Here is a 15,206-nt window from a genome sequence, read left to right on the forward strand (position 1 = left end):
TTGGACTTAAAGAGGATTTTATGACTGACCTCAAAGGCAAGGGAAGTAAAAGGTAAAAGAAACGAATGGGACTACATCAAACTAAAAAGCTTCTGCTCAGCAAAAAAAAAAAAAACCATCAGCAAGGTAAAGTGACAACCTTTTGAATGGGAAAATATATTTGCAAGCAATGTGTCTGATAAAGGCCTAATATACAAAATATACATACTACTTAATTACAACAACAGCAACAAAAAAAAACAAATGATCCTATCAAAAAATGGGCAGAGGACCTGAAAAGACACTTCTCCATAGAAGACATAGAAATGGTCAAAAAATATATGAAAAGATGTTCAGCATCGCTAGCTATTAGGAAAATGCAAATCAAAACCACAGTGAGATACCAACTCACACCTGTTAGAATGGCTATAATCAACAGAACAAGTAATAACAAATGTTGGAGAGGATGTAGAGAAATAGAAACCTTCATACACTGCTGGTGGGACTGCAAATTGATACAGCCACTGTGGAAAACAGTATGGAGGTTCCTCAAAAAACTAACGATTGATCTACCATATGATCCAGCAATCCTTGTACTGGGTATTTACCCCAAAGACTTGAAAACTCATACCCACAAAGATATTTGTACATCAATGTTCATAGCAGCATTATTCACAGTGGCCAGGACATGGAAGCATGAAAGTGTCCTATGATAGATGACTGGCTAAAGAAGCTGTGGTACGTATATACAATAGAATATTACTCAACCATAAGAAGAGATGAAATACTGCCGTTTGCAATAACATGGATGGACCTCGAGATAATCATGCTAAGTGAATTAAGCCAGACAGAAAAGTTGAAAATCATATGTTATCACTTACGTGTGGGATATAAACCTAAAAGCAACAAATGAACAGGACAAACAGAGACTCATGGACATGGTCTGTAGACTAGTGATTACCAGAGAGTAGGGGGTGTGAGATGAGGGAGGAGGTAGAAGGGGTAAAGGGGGTCAAATTTGGGGGGTTTGGGAGAGGATGAACTGGGTAAAGGGATCAAATATATGGTAACTGAAGGAAACTGGATTTTGGGTGGTATACATACGATAGAATATATAGATGTGAAATTATGACGTATACCTGAAAATTATATCATTGTATTCACCAATGTTATCTCAAAAACTTAATTTAAAAAAAATTAATGGATATATTTACAGCTGGATGACTCTCCCTACTTTCTTCCTACTGCGAAAAATTGGAAGCCCAGAGACCTTTTTAATTTGCTGTTTGTTTTCCTTTAAATCCAAGTTAGTATTATTTTTGCCAGGGTAATTCTCTTTAAAATTGTGTGAGTTTTCCATAAATCTAGCTGGGAGTCACTACGTGCTTCAAAATCTACATTTACAATATTTTACCTCTATACCTCTTTCTACTTTAAGTAAGTGTTGGGGTTGTGTTAGAAGCTCTTTTTGCCTAGCTAAGAAGATCTACTAAACACCACCTTTAATTTTTCTGAGATCTAAACAAAGGGTCTTATAGTCACAGTCTTGATTCATTCTTTTCCCGAAGACCATTTCGTACTTTGAGAATCTTTTGCTGGAGAGCCTGTCCTGGAACCCCTATACTGCTCTAAATTCTTCTTGCAAACTGAATACTTCCTTCTTGAGTTCCTCTTTCTCTTACAATATATTATCATGTGCTGCTTAAAGAAGCCAATGGTGCTTTCAATACTCTTCCGGGAAATCTCTTTAGCCAGATCCACAGGTTCATTGGCTACATTTTCTGTTCTCCGAGATAACACCGATTGTTCCACCACGATGGAACAGGGGTCGCCCTCCTTCAGCCTCCAATAGCAGTTCCCTCACTTCCCTTCTAGCATTCACATTCTCACCACCCTTCCAGCCTCCAGCTGCTGCTCAGCCCCAAGGTTTATCTAGTTTTACATTTTTGTTATGGTAGCACCTCTACTTCTATGTACAAATTTCTGTTTCAATTGGCCTCCGTTACAGTTTTTTAATGACCCCAAAACTTAGTGACCTAAAATCAGCAATGTGAGCTGTGCTCAATTGGACAATTTGTCTCTACAACAGATGGTTTCGCCTGACTCATGCATTCATGTGCAGCCGGATGGAGCCTCAGCTGGAGATGGAAGAACCAAGATGGTCTCGCCCACATGCTGAGCACTCATTTGGGATGACTGACATGGCTGAAGATGGCCGAGGCCTTGCTCTCTCTCTACAAGGCTCCTTACCTTCAAGGAAGTTATTGTGTTCCTCATTAACAGGGAGTCTCAGGGCCTCTTAAGCACCAGGCTGAGAAGTTCCACAATTCCCCTTTCACTGCATTGTCCTTGCCCAAGCAAGTCACGAGGCCAACCAGATTCAATGTAGGATAGAACTACAGAAGGGCACAAATTTATCACCTTCGTTTCTTAATATATCAGGATCCTAAAGACTAGAAGTGGTCTGAGGCCCTATAGGCCAAAGGAGAGGCTCTGGCCCAGAGTGGGTGCTCAGTCAACACTTGACATATGAGTAAATGAACATGTACAACGTGTTTCTCTCCCTGACACAAAGAGACATGCACCAGGAGGGAAAGATCACCCAGCTCTGCCCTTTGCCATATCCACATGCCCTCACTGTGAGCTGGCTTTGGTTCCCAGCTCTCCCCACTCACCCCCAGACACAGAGCCAGCCCCGCTCAGAAGGACAATCTGAATGGCCACAGTTTCCTGCCCACTCATCGGACCTGGGCTACCACAATAGGAATGGACTCTCCCCTGAGGCCCGGCAGCACAGAAGCTTCACCCTAGGGGCCAGAGACCCAGACTGCTGCCAAAAGACAGAAAACGGAGGGTGGGCAAGAGCATGCATGGAAGTGTCCCTTCCACTGTAACCTCTGGCTGCTGAAAGGGCCTTATGAGCCACAAGACCACATAGATGGCCAGACATGAAGGACCATAGCCTCTGCACAGGTGGAAATGGAAGCCCAGAGAAGAGCCTCTGGTCAGTGGTCAGTGGCAGAGCCATGCCCCAGGCCAGAGGGCCTGACCTCTAGTAGTTCATTCATTCTCTCAGGAAGTCACTCAGTAGACACCGACACTGATAGAAAGACTTGCCACGGCTTGCCCCAGGCATTGAGGAGAAGGTAAGAGGAAATAAAGCGAAAACGAGGGAAGAGCCTGCCCCTTCCCCAGGGAACCCCCTCTTCCCACTCGAGGCCTCCTATCAACAAGGTCTCCATGAAACAGGGTCAAGCCTTGGGAGTGTCTCTAGGTCCTAAGGTTGCCATGTTCTTCCCTGGCCTCAAAAGGGAACACTGCCCCCACCCCCATAGCCCAACCAGTATCCCCACTGGGGATACTGAGACAGCCTCTATACAACCTTGACCAGGGCCTGTTCTCTCAGCCCCTATCTGTCCTGACCCTCTCACCTTCTCCAGGCTGCAGGATCTCCCAGCCCCCGCACCAGGCTGCCCACCTGTGTCAGCCCCCAGAGTGCACAGCCTATGCATTCCTTAAGCTCATCAGTCACTGTCATTGCCCTATTCTGTGCTGGGCCCAGGAGACAGGGATGACTTAGAGTCAGCCCTACCCTTGGGTCCTTCCAGACTTGGTTGGACAAATAGCCATTTTCCCTCTGACAATTAGATTGATGCTTTTCTCTCAGGAGAGGCTCTTAGAGCCTGGGAAGTGTTGCCCCTTCTGGCTCCAGAGCAGCTTCGAGGGCAAAGAGACTGGTATCTGAGGTCCCCTCCCCAGCCACCACCTCCTCCCTGGGATATTTCATAAATCCTTGGGTGACAGGGAGAAAAGGACGAAGAGGAGTGAGGGAGAACTGAAGAGAGGTGCACACACAAATACGAGTGCCACACAGCCCGCTCAGTCACAGGCACACATGTCATGAGTACATGCACACAAAGATACAAATACCAGACACACATACACAGCAGCAGCAGCACACACACAGACGTGCACACACAGGTATACTTAGACACACAAAGCCTGGCACAAAATCACCCCCCGGTAAATGCACACATAAACACACCTACCAACATAGAGGCCCATGGGCACTCGCATCTTCCTGCAGGACCGTGTGCAAACACAGACACTACGGACGCACACACAGGCTTCAGCCACAGCGAACAGACACACACATGCACTCCCACACAGACAAATTCGCATGGGGTCACCCAAGCCTCAAAATGGCAATGGGCAAATGCATCATGTGGGTTCTAGCCCGGGGCTGGGTCGTGCTCCTCCCTGAAGCCTAGGGTTTAGTGGCAGTTCCTACCTGGGTGGGCTGCAGCCTCTGACAAGAAGAGAGGAAATGGAGATCTGGGGCATCGTCCAAGGGAAGAAGATGCTCTCTGAGGGAGCCTTTACCTAGGGTCAAAGGTACACTCAGTGGCCTGGGACAAGGTAGGTTCCAAAAGAAGTGTCAGGTAGCTTTACAGTGTCAGGCCCACTGAAAGCCTGGGGCTATACAGCTAACAACACCCCGCCCCCCCACTTCAGACCAGGAAACTCCAATCCAGTATTTAAACCAGGAGTCTGCTCCCCAGAGGGCCAAGGGGGCTTCAGCATCCCACCACAAGCCTCTGCTGAAAAGAGGAAACCAAAGCCAGCCTGGCTCTTGCCTCCCCCACCCACTGGGAATTCCAGACACAGACCTGCTGCTCTAGCAGATTTCCAGGGGTGGGAGCAGAGGAATCGATGATGCTCAGAGCATTTACAGCCAGTGGGAAACTGCCCCGGGGCCTCCCTGACACTAGAAATAAATGATTCTGTGAACAGAAAACCACTCAGACGGGGCTGGAATGACCCACTGGAGAGTGCTTTCACCTTGAGGAATTGCTGGTGCTGGCGGCAGCCACTGTTGTGAACCTAGGCAGGGCTGTCTGTGCAACACAGGGTCAGATCATACAGCAGCCCAGCCCCAAGACCTCAACAGCCCAAACCACAGCCACCAACAGCTCTGCCAGGCAGCCTCCCAGCCCTAAGCATGCGTGGAGCGGGAACCTAGAGGCCTAGCCTTGTAGGGAGCAGCTGCTTGGAAAGATCTGTCTGTGGACCAAAAAATGAGGTTTTGTTTTCTTAAACAGAACACCTGGTTTCTTTTCTTTCTTATACAACTCCACGGCTGCTGACTAACTCTAGAAGGAAGAAACCAGTAAGCACATGAGTTCCGTGGCTCATTCAGGACCTCACTGGCTGCTAAATCCCCCAAGTGTTTCTACGAGTCCCAAGAGGTGACTCATATGTGCTCACGGGTGAAGCTGGTCAGTTGCTATACAACAGCTGTGGATCTGTTTCTCTTCTGCTAGGGGCTGTGTCCACCTGACACTGCCACTTCTGCTGGATGCCCCTCCGGCACCACTGTGGGGCCAGAGCGTGTCCCACAGCACGGCAAAACCTCTCTTCTTCGGTGCCATGCTCAGTGAGAGGGGCCCAGAGCGGGGCTGCTTCGAACTTTAAGAACAGGCCTTTTGCAGTGCTGACCTTCCCAGCCATGCCCGCTCCCATGCCTTAGCATCCAGACATGAGCCACGGAAGTTGGTGGTGAAAAAAGAGGCAAAGCCAGACCCAGAACTACTTTGCCCCTTAATGCCTGCACTAGGCAAATTTGCTGGTTTGGCAACCTCTTCCTGAAACTAATGACTCTTCCCCCAAGGACCACAGATGACACCGAAGAGGATGCTGTCTCACCAGTTGCCAGAAATATCTAGCCTCGTCTGAATTCTAGAGATAGACGGTGATTTGGCTCAGAAAGGAGCCCAGTTACAACAGACACATATTGAACCTGCAAAAATAATGAGAGTACCTTAATAATGTAAGAAGCAGAGCCTGGCTTGGTGCCACTTACCACCAACTCCACCTGAAACTGCCCAAAGGGCAAAAACACGGTCCCCCACGGGCGGATCCTTGTGTTCTACTGAGAACTGAGACCCAACTACCACCTCTCTCCTCATATAACGAGCAAGGACGGAAGATCTAGACTCAATGCTTCCCACTCCAGCACCACTTACACCACTTGCTTCTTTTCCAGATAAGATGAAAACTGTTGGCCCAGAGAACCGGAGAGATTACTGACCCATGCTGAAAACCAGTGTTCCCCAAAGAGGCCCCTTCCCACGCCTCCAGCTCTGGCCTTCAGGATTCTTGCTTGGTCTCCTCAGCCTCACCCTGCTCTGAGATAGACCCTGAGGATGCCTGCATGACCCTGCTCACACTCCAACCCCATTTCCCCTTCTCTCTGGCCCTGAGTGATCTGTCCTGAAAGGCTTTAACCCATTACCTTCTCGGGGAAGTTAGAGTGTAGGGTTGGCCTCTGGCTGAACATCACCCAAATAGCCACACTCTTCTCAAAGACAATGCTAACAACATCCCCACCAGCATCCTTCTCTGGTTCAGGCAGCATGATGAGGCCTTTTGAAAGAGCAGAGGCCCCTAGAAGAGTAGATTTGTGTTTCAGCCAGCACAGAGTGACTGGACATTCTTACAGCCAACAGGACCCAGCCCTGAGGACTGTGGGGACCAGCTCAGGGTTGTGATCCCCCTTGGAACAGTAACGAGAGTGAAGGGATTCAGAACATGCCACCCCAAAATATGCCACTTTGGGGTACTGATAATTTTGAGCTGAAGACACTTGAGAAACAGCAGGTGCAGGAGAGCTCTCCGCCCTCCCCTCTCTGTCTCAAAGCAGGGCATGAATTTCCTGAGAAAGTCACCCTCCCTGCACCAGGGAGAGAAGGACACTGTTATCGCCAGACCCTGGCAGTCGGTGTCGAAATGGAACTGTACAAAAAAACCTACTAAAATAAACTTTATTTTCCATAAGATTCCCCCATATATTTTCTATTCGCATTCCCACAATTTCTTGCCCCCGGCCCAAGCCTCTTTGTCTTGTCTCCTCACAATTTGTTGTTCTTTGTGTAAAAAGGGTTTTGCTTCTGAAGATTCCCATGTATACATGAAAATATAAATAAATTCGTATGTTTTTCTCCTGTTAATCTGTTTTATATCAGTTTAGTTCTCAGGTCAGCCACAGAACATAAGAAGGTAAGAGAAAGTTTTTCCTGACTTCGAAAACTCCAAAACTTCTGTGATTCCTTAAGCCATATCTGATGCCTCTTGCTATAAAGTGGGGTGTCAGGTTGTCAGCGTTGGCTGCTATTATGAGGCACCAACAGCAACATAGTTCAGCTCTGAGACCAGCTCTACAAGGCAGGTGGAGATGTGCAAGCCGCCACCCAGGACAGCACCTTGCACTGTATCCTGTGTCAAGACACTAGCCTGCCTTTGGGTCATTTCCAAACAGGAACTGGGAAAAAGTTCCAAAAGGGAACACAGGAACCAGGAGGATCACGGACAGGAGTGACGGCAGGGCCGTGCAAACTGTGCAGAGAGAAAGGCATCTTGCCCATGGCCTTGAGGATACTTGTGCATAAAGATGAAGGCAGGAGTTGGGAGCAGCAGGCCAGGAGCACTTCCAGTTCTGAAGGTGACATATCTCAGGGATGGAAGCACCAGACATTCCACTCACCTGACCTCATGCTCCTTTCTGCCTGCAGACACAGAGAGAAGGTGCCGGGACATGTTCTTCCTGGTGAGGTCTGGTAAATTCAGTCCAGCAGCTCCTGGTTATGATTTGTTTCACCTATGCATCGACTACAGGGCAAAGATGCACTAATCTCTCTCTCTCTCTCTCTCTCTCTCTACCCCCTCTCTCCCTCCCTCCCTCTCCCTCCTTCCCTCTTCTTTCCTCTATCATCATGTGTGTCATTATTTTAAAATAATAAATCTGCCTGCAGTCAGAAACATGTCCTAAGAAGATGATAGAATTCCTCCGAGGGGGAGAGCTGCTCTTTTGTTTTCGATAACACCTTAATGGATATTTTAATTATGCAAAGCAGGGCCCCAGGGATGCTCTGGATGGAAAGGATGAGACAAAAAGGAAGCTAAATTTCACTGCCTAATATACTCACAGGAATTTTGCAACTATCCCAGGAGATAGCCTTAAGAAAGGGGCCCCCGGCAAGAGGGAAGAAGTCAGGGGCCCAAGGAATAAGGCAGCCCAGGAGGAGGCAGCCTTCCCCCACCAGCCCCTCTAGGCACTGACACCCCTGGGAGGTGGCACTGGTTTTCTCATAGCATGTGGAGTTGCTTTACCTGAATGTTAATGGATAGGGCTAATGGAGAGGGCAGTCCAGACTTCGGAATGCTGAGGCATCTGGATTACAGATTTCAACTACTTCAACTATTTATTCCCCGGGTCTGCAAATTTTTATTATAAAGCAATAAATTGTCACCTGGTATCTACTTCAAACTTTCTGTCAGGAAAGGGTGAAGGTAATATAGGAAAGAGGCGTGGGAATTATATGAATTAACAAAATATTAAACCAGGTTATATTCAGAGCTGCTATGTGCTGCTAGACACGGAAATCTGGCTGATGAGCATATGGCCAGGCCAGACCAGACCAGGGAAACCTCCTAAATACCAGGAGCTGTGAAGGTCCAGGGCAGTGCTGCAGAGATGCCCTCACTGATTATTGACGTGAGAGAAGAGAAAGGCACTGCACATCATGGCTGGGAGATTTCCCAAAAGATGTCATGGGAAATCCAGGACAGATGTGCCGCCAGGAGCCTGCAGTTGTCTCTGACTGGCAAAAGTTGAAACCGGTGTGAGTGTTCATGACCAGGGAAGTAGTAGGCAAAATGTGGAGGGATTCAGCATTTAGAAGCAATGAACTTGATGTACTCACGGCAACATGAATGGAAATTTAACGACAAAGTGCTGAGTGGGAAAAATGAGATAGAATGAGCTCTACGACATAATATCATTTATATAAATTTAAAACAACAGCAACACACACTTTATAAGACATATAAACAAGAAGAATGTATTCTAGGCAGGCGAGTACTTGAGAGAGAAAAGGTAAATTAAAAACGAACAAAACAGGGTGATTCCATAGTGTTAGCATGTCTGCTTTACATGCAGAAGGTTCTGGGTTTGCACCCCGGGTGCGCGCCTCGAGCTGGGGGAGGAGACGCCCCACCTTCAGAGATCCAGTTCTTAAGGGGAAACGGCAACATCCATAGGTCAGGGACGGAAGTGGGGGTGAGAGGAGGATTTAAAGAAGAGAAAAAAGAATGAACAAAACAAAAAAGAGGCCTTGTGTGAACTGATGATGGTGACATGGCAAGAATCAGAAGTGGGAGGATTAGTATATTTCCACTACTGTGGCCTAAAATTATATTAACATTAAGTAGCCGCACTAGGTTTTTTTCCCCTTATATTTCTACCATCCCCATCCAACACCCAAACAAATGCTTTTTTAGACCTAAATACATGACTCCACACTTCATCCTATTTTAGTTCATCTTAGCATATTTGGTCTATTTTTCCATGCTATTGAGCTCTTTATAGATCCCCATTTTGTTATCCATGATGCTGCCTATTCTTCCTACCTTAATGGTATGTAGAATTAAGGTCCATGTGACATCTGCATTCTCATTCAACTCTTAAAAGGCAGACACTCTAGACCAGACCCTGTACCAGGTACAGGCAATACCAATAAGTAAAGAAAGGGTTCCTATACTCAGGGAGCTCACAGCCTGGAAGGGAGAAATATGAAAACCCAAGGTTACAATGCATCAACACTATTGCTGCAAAGCAAGGGACATGGGAGCAGAGGGAGGAAGAGCATCCAGGTCACACTGGGGGTTCAGGGAAGGTGTCCCAGAGGGGGTAGAACTTAGGCTGCAACTTGATAGAAAAGGCATCAGCTGAGAGAGAGACCTGGAAAGAGAGCTGACAGGAGAAGTGGTCCTGCAAGGAAGAGTGAGCGTTCATGTCTGTGTTGGCCTGCCCAATCCCCATTCCAACTTTTCCCAGAGTTGGTTCTTTTTTTTTTTTTTTCCTCTGGAAAGCTGCCTCACCCTTGTTATTCCATGCGCTTTGGGAAAAGTTGATTCAAACTCCAACTCCAGAGACAGGCACATGACTCAAGACTTAGACCATCAGAACATCATCTACTTCTGATCACTGTGACTGGTTAGTGGATGGGCACTTGAACCAATCAGGTCCAACCAGAGCTAATCCTGGGACTTTGTTTGAGTATCAATGTAAGATGGATGCTCTTTCTGCTGAATTTGCTCCTGAGAAGATATAGCAGTTCAAAGCTATGGCAGCTATCTTGCCACATTGAAGAAAAGCTGGCCAGAGAATAGAACCAATAGAGAAAACAGCGAGCCGAGAGATAGAAACAGCTTTCTAATGACTGCTTGAGCCCTTGGACCCAGCCATGCCTGAAGCTGAGTCAAATCTATCCCTGTATGTTCAGTTACATGAACCAATAAATTTCCTTTTTATTTAAGTCCATTGGAGTTGGGTTTTCTGTTTCTTGCAATTTAAAGAGTCCTGACTGGTCCAAAGTGACAGAAAATTAAGTCAAACAAATAGGCAAAGGCCACATGGGAATTTAGATTACATCCAATGGGATAAGATTTAGAAAAATCTAAAGCAAGCAATAAAATTTCATGATTTGCATGATTCACATCAGAGATCACTATGGTGGCCAGGATAGAAGATGAGACCAAAGGCAAGGAGGCCAGTTAGATTAATGCGGTAATCTAAGCAAAGAAAGATAGCATCCTAAGCTAAAAAGAGTTGGGAATCTTAGTTTGATGTGTTATAACAAATCACCATAGACTGGCCTGCTTACACATTTAATTCTCATAGCTCTGAAGTCTGGAAGTCCAAGATTATGGTATAGGCATGGTCAAGTTCTTGAGGAAGGTCACCTTCCTGGTTTACAGATGGCCTCCTTCTCATTGTATCCTCACAAAGTGGAGAGCAGAGAGAGAAGCAAGCTCTCCCATGTCCCTGATGAGGAGATTAATCCCATTCATGACCTAATTACCTCCCAAACACCTCATCTCCAAATATTGTCACATCGGGGATTAGGATTTCAACATAAAAACTTTGAAGGAATACAAAAATTCAGTCCATAGCAGAAGGAAAAGAAGAATGGCTCTATAAGAAACGTAACAGATGGGATCCATTGGATTCAGGAATGGACTAAAATTGAGGGAAACATGGGAATAAGGGAAAGGAAAGATTCTGGAGTAATTCTTTGTTTTCTGGTACAGGTGACTTTATGGCCCACGTGACCTACCTAGAGACACAGAACACTGGAGGACAAGGAGGTTTAGAGGAGAGGAGAAGGAAGTGATGGAAGTGGGAAAGAAAGGGCAATGATGCCTTCAGTTTGGGACACATTGATGTGAGGTGCCTAAGAAACATCAAATGAAGTGTCCAACACCAATGAGTCCATAGGTCTGGTGTTCAAAAAACAGGTCTGTGGCAGTAGTATTGGGTCAGAAACAACTCCCCAGAGGAAGTGATAGCTGAGCTAAGAACCCAAGGACAACTTAGAGAGAGCCAGGTGAACAGGAAAGGGGAAAGAGTGTTTTAGGTAGAGGGCACTGTACACAAGGACCCCACTGCCTGAGAGGGCTTGACCTCTGCTTTGACAGTCTAGCCATCATTTTGAAGATAACGAAGGAAATGGAAATCCTAAAAAATTCAGCACATGCACCTATACAGGCATCTGTTATGAGTCCCCAGGAGCACTGGAAGAGAGAGAATGTGGCCAGCATACACGAGACCAGCCATGGGAACTAACAAAAGCCAAAGGTATTTTCTTGTCAACCTTGAGCAAAGAATAGCTAAAGCTGTTGCAAGAACGAATTTCCTTTGAAATATCACAAATGAAAAACAAAATCCTCTTAACCTAGTGACAGCTCCTGATGGAATAAAGCACTTTCTCTAAAACTACCCACAAATTAACAAAACCATAATTAGGATTACTAAATGAACAGATTGAAATTCCACAGAGAAAATATTTACTCAGGCAGAAACTCCTCGATTCAATAGCTCTTTCAATTAATTTTTTCTAAAGTTTTGGATTTCCACTGACTAATCTGCTGGTATTTGGAAGGATTTGTAAACCTCTTGCTAAGTAGTTAAAAAGTGTAAAATGTCTTTGCTGGAAAGCTCCTTTGAGACCTTCACAAGAACATACAGAGAGGAGCGAGGTATCTGAAGGTGCTTCCTTAAAGCCAACAGGACACCACTCTCTCCAGGGCTAGTTCACCTCCCACTGAAGCATGTCTGGCAAACTGTCCCGAGCAGCCTGGGATTGCCCCTTGCCTTGGTCAATGCTAACCTGGCGGTTGCCCCTGCAGGAGGGATGGGGCAAGGGTAGGAGCCTTCTTCTGTAGAACTGAGGTTCCATTTGGAGGAAGCTAATGGGTGATTAGAGTTGATGGGGATTACATAATGAAGATGGACTGTGTAGCTTTGAACAAGATAGTGAATCAAGTCTGGGCCACGTAGAGCACTAAAACTTGGATTACCCTAAGATTTTGATTGGTAAGATATCTGGGAGAACCCTTGATGTGGAAGGTAGGCAAGGCCTTACCCAGAGCTCTAAGCCACCTACCAGCACCACTCCTGCCGCTATCTGTTCCTCATGCCGTCTTCCCATACGCTCCCGTACGTTCCCACCCACACAGGTCTCTTTCTCCCTCTCCATACTCACCTTTGCCCTGGTTGTGCCCTCTATTTTGAATGTTCTTTTCCTTAAAGAAAGGAATGATCAGGCTGGAGAGCACAGTGTAGGGGTAACCAGTGGGTCATGTGGTTCAGAACCCAGGCCTGGTTCTCTCCCAGTGGGCGCTTTTCCTCTACCCTCACCGACCTGGAAGCAAGACTCAACATTTCTCTTTTTTCCTCCAAAGAAAATCTACTGCACAGTTAGAAACTGGAGGGTCGCATCGCAGAGCTCGCAGCACAGTCAACAGAAATTCCAATTAGACATCACTTCTCTCCCGGCAAAGCTCCTCCTCAGCCACACACAGTGCCCTCCCCCTTGACCTTTCTCCGCAAAGCTTCTGTCTCCACTGCCACGCCACCCCCCATATATTTCCATCTCTTTCTGCAGAGCCATTTAACTCTTCCCTGCCTTGCTTCCATATTCTTTAGAAGACAGGGGAGCGTTGTACATAACAAATAATGCTTTTCTGCATTACACCTTTTTTCCTTGTGAATGGGTGCCAGAGCTCCCTGAAGGGCGCAGTTTGGGGCCTGGCGGAGGATGAACGGTCACTCTGGCTGTCGGACTTTCCAGGAGCCAGCTGAGGACTCCTGTCCAGGCAGCCTGGGACAGACTGAGGCTGCACTGAGGTCCTTGTGAATACCCTAGCAGAGGCGGTTCCCCCCAGACGGATTCAGGCGCCGCATGGGTAAATGCCTCACTGACCATAAGAAACAGGCCAAGCCTAAAGCAAGAAAGTGGAATAACCGATCCTTACAGGAAAAGATGTCCATTCTTCAACTGCCCGTGAGCGATCTCAAAAAACCGTAATATCTAAGGTCCAAGGACATTTCTACTGGATTCAAACGAGCCTTTCCCTCAAGTCTCACCCACCCATTTCCACCTGGTAAAGCCGGAGTTGCCATGCCGATCCAAGTCAGGTGACTCGGATCCTCCCAATGTAGCTGTTTCCACAGGGTGGGCCTGAAAGCTGCTGGCGGCCGCATTAAGCTGAGTCTTTGGTATCTATTTGTACCCACATACTACTCTAGGAAAAAAAATAATTATCACTCTCACTCCATGGAGGAGGAGAGAAAAAAATATGTCTAATGGACTGGGGTAGCCACAGAGATACATCTCATTTCAGAACCCTTCGAGAGGGCTCACCTTATGGGCCTCTAATCTAAGCCTGTGACTTAAGAGTTACCAGGGGCTGGGATGAGTGAGAGTGGGGAGCAGGGGTTTTCTCCTGTCTGGTGGGAACTGCTTGATATTTTTATATACCAGCAGGGGGCAGCGGTGAGCAAAAACCAGAGTAGTTTATAGGCTGACTTCTGCATTACAGTCCTCCCCACTTAATCCACCAGGAAATATGTTCCAAGACCCTCAGTGGATGCCTGAAATCGCAGATAGTTTTGAGCTCTGTATACACTATGTTTTTCCTATACATACATACATACCTTTTCACTTAAAGGAAACACTTTACTGCTTCCCTTTAACATATCCAACTTGCCAACATCACTGCTCTTGCGCTCTGGGGCCATTATTAAGTAAAATAAGGATGACTTGAACATAAGCACTGTGTTACTGCAAGAGTTGATCTGATAAGCAAGACGGCTACTAAGTGTCTAAGGGCCAGGGAGTGTTACATAGTGCGGACACGCTGAACGAAGGGATGAGTCACATCCTGAGCTGGACAGAAGATTTCATCAAGGCACGAGATTTCATCACGCTACTTAGAATAGTGCTCAATCTAAAACATGAATTGTATGTTTCTGGAATTTTCCATTTAATATTTTTGGACCACGGTTGCCTACAGGAAACTGAAACCGCAGAAAGCAAAAGCACAGATTAGGGGGACGCCATATTGGAAACTTTGGAAATACTAAGGAGGGCAGCTCTTGGAAGGATGGGACTTCTGCTATTCAGATCGGGAAGGGGGGAGGTGCAGAGCCTTCACACACTGAAATATTTTGTTTAGAAGAATTTTACCTGCAGAATCCACCAAGTTGAATGTTGTCAGATATTTACACAGATATTTACATTGATTAAGATATGCATCTGACAGATAATACTTTCCAAAGATGGCCACAGCAATGTCACCCACCCTACAGATCCTTCTGTGATATAACCCTGCCACCCCCTCAGCAGGAGGTGGAGTTTATTAGCCCCTTGTATCTGAGTCTTCCCATGTCTTTTTCAACCAGTAGAATACAGCAGAAGTGATATTGTGTCAGTTCTAGGCACAGCTTTTAACTATCTGTCCTGGTAGCTTCTGCTGCTTGCCTCTTGGAATGCTCACTCTTGGGATATAGTTTTTAGAACCCAGTTACTATATCGACTGTATTTTCTTATATTCTGTTTTCTTGATGCTCTGGTATACGGAGTCTGGATCCTACAGAGACTGCCCCTACAAGGGTTAGCTAATTCATAGAACCTCTCTTGTGAGTGTACCTTTGATATACAAATCAATCAATCCAACTTCCAACCACCTCCTTTATCAAATCCTCACAAAGCAATCCAATATTTCCCTTGCCCTAAGTCACCCCAGAGCCAAGTACCAGACAACAAAGGACCACCCCTATAGCCAGAGCCTACCATCCAATTCTGGATTCGATTTTGTAGTTT

The sequence above is a fragment of the Rousettus aegyptiacus genome, unplaced genomic scaffold, assembly GCF_014176215.1.
Source record: "Rousettus aegyptiacus isolate mRouAeg1 unplaced genomic scaffold, mRouAeg1.p scaffold_m13_p_3, whole genome shotgun sequence".
NCBI classification, from domain to species: Eukaryota; Metazoa; Chordata; class Mammalia; order Chiroptera; family Pteropodidae; genus Rousettus; species Rousettus aegyptiacus.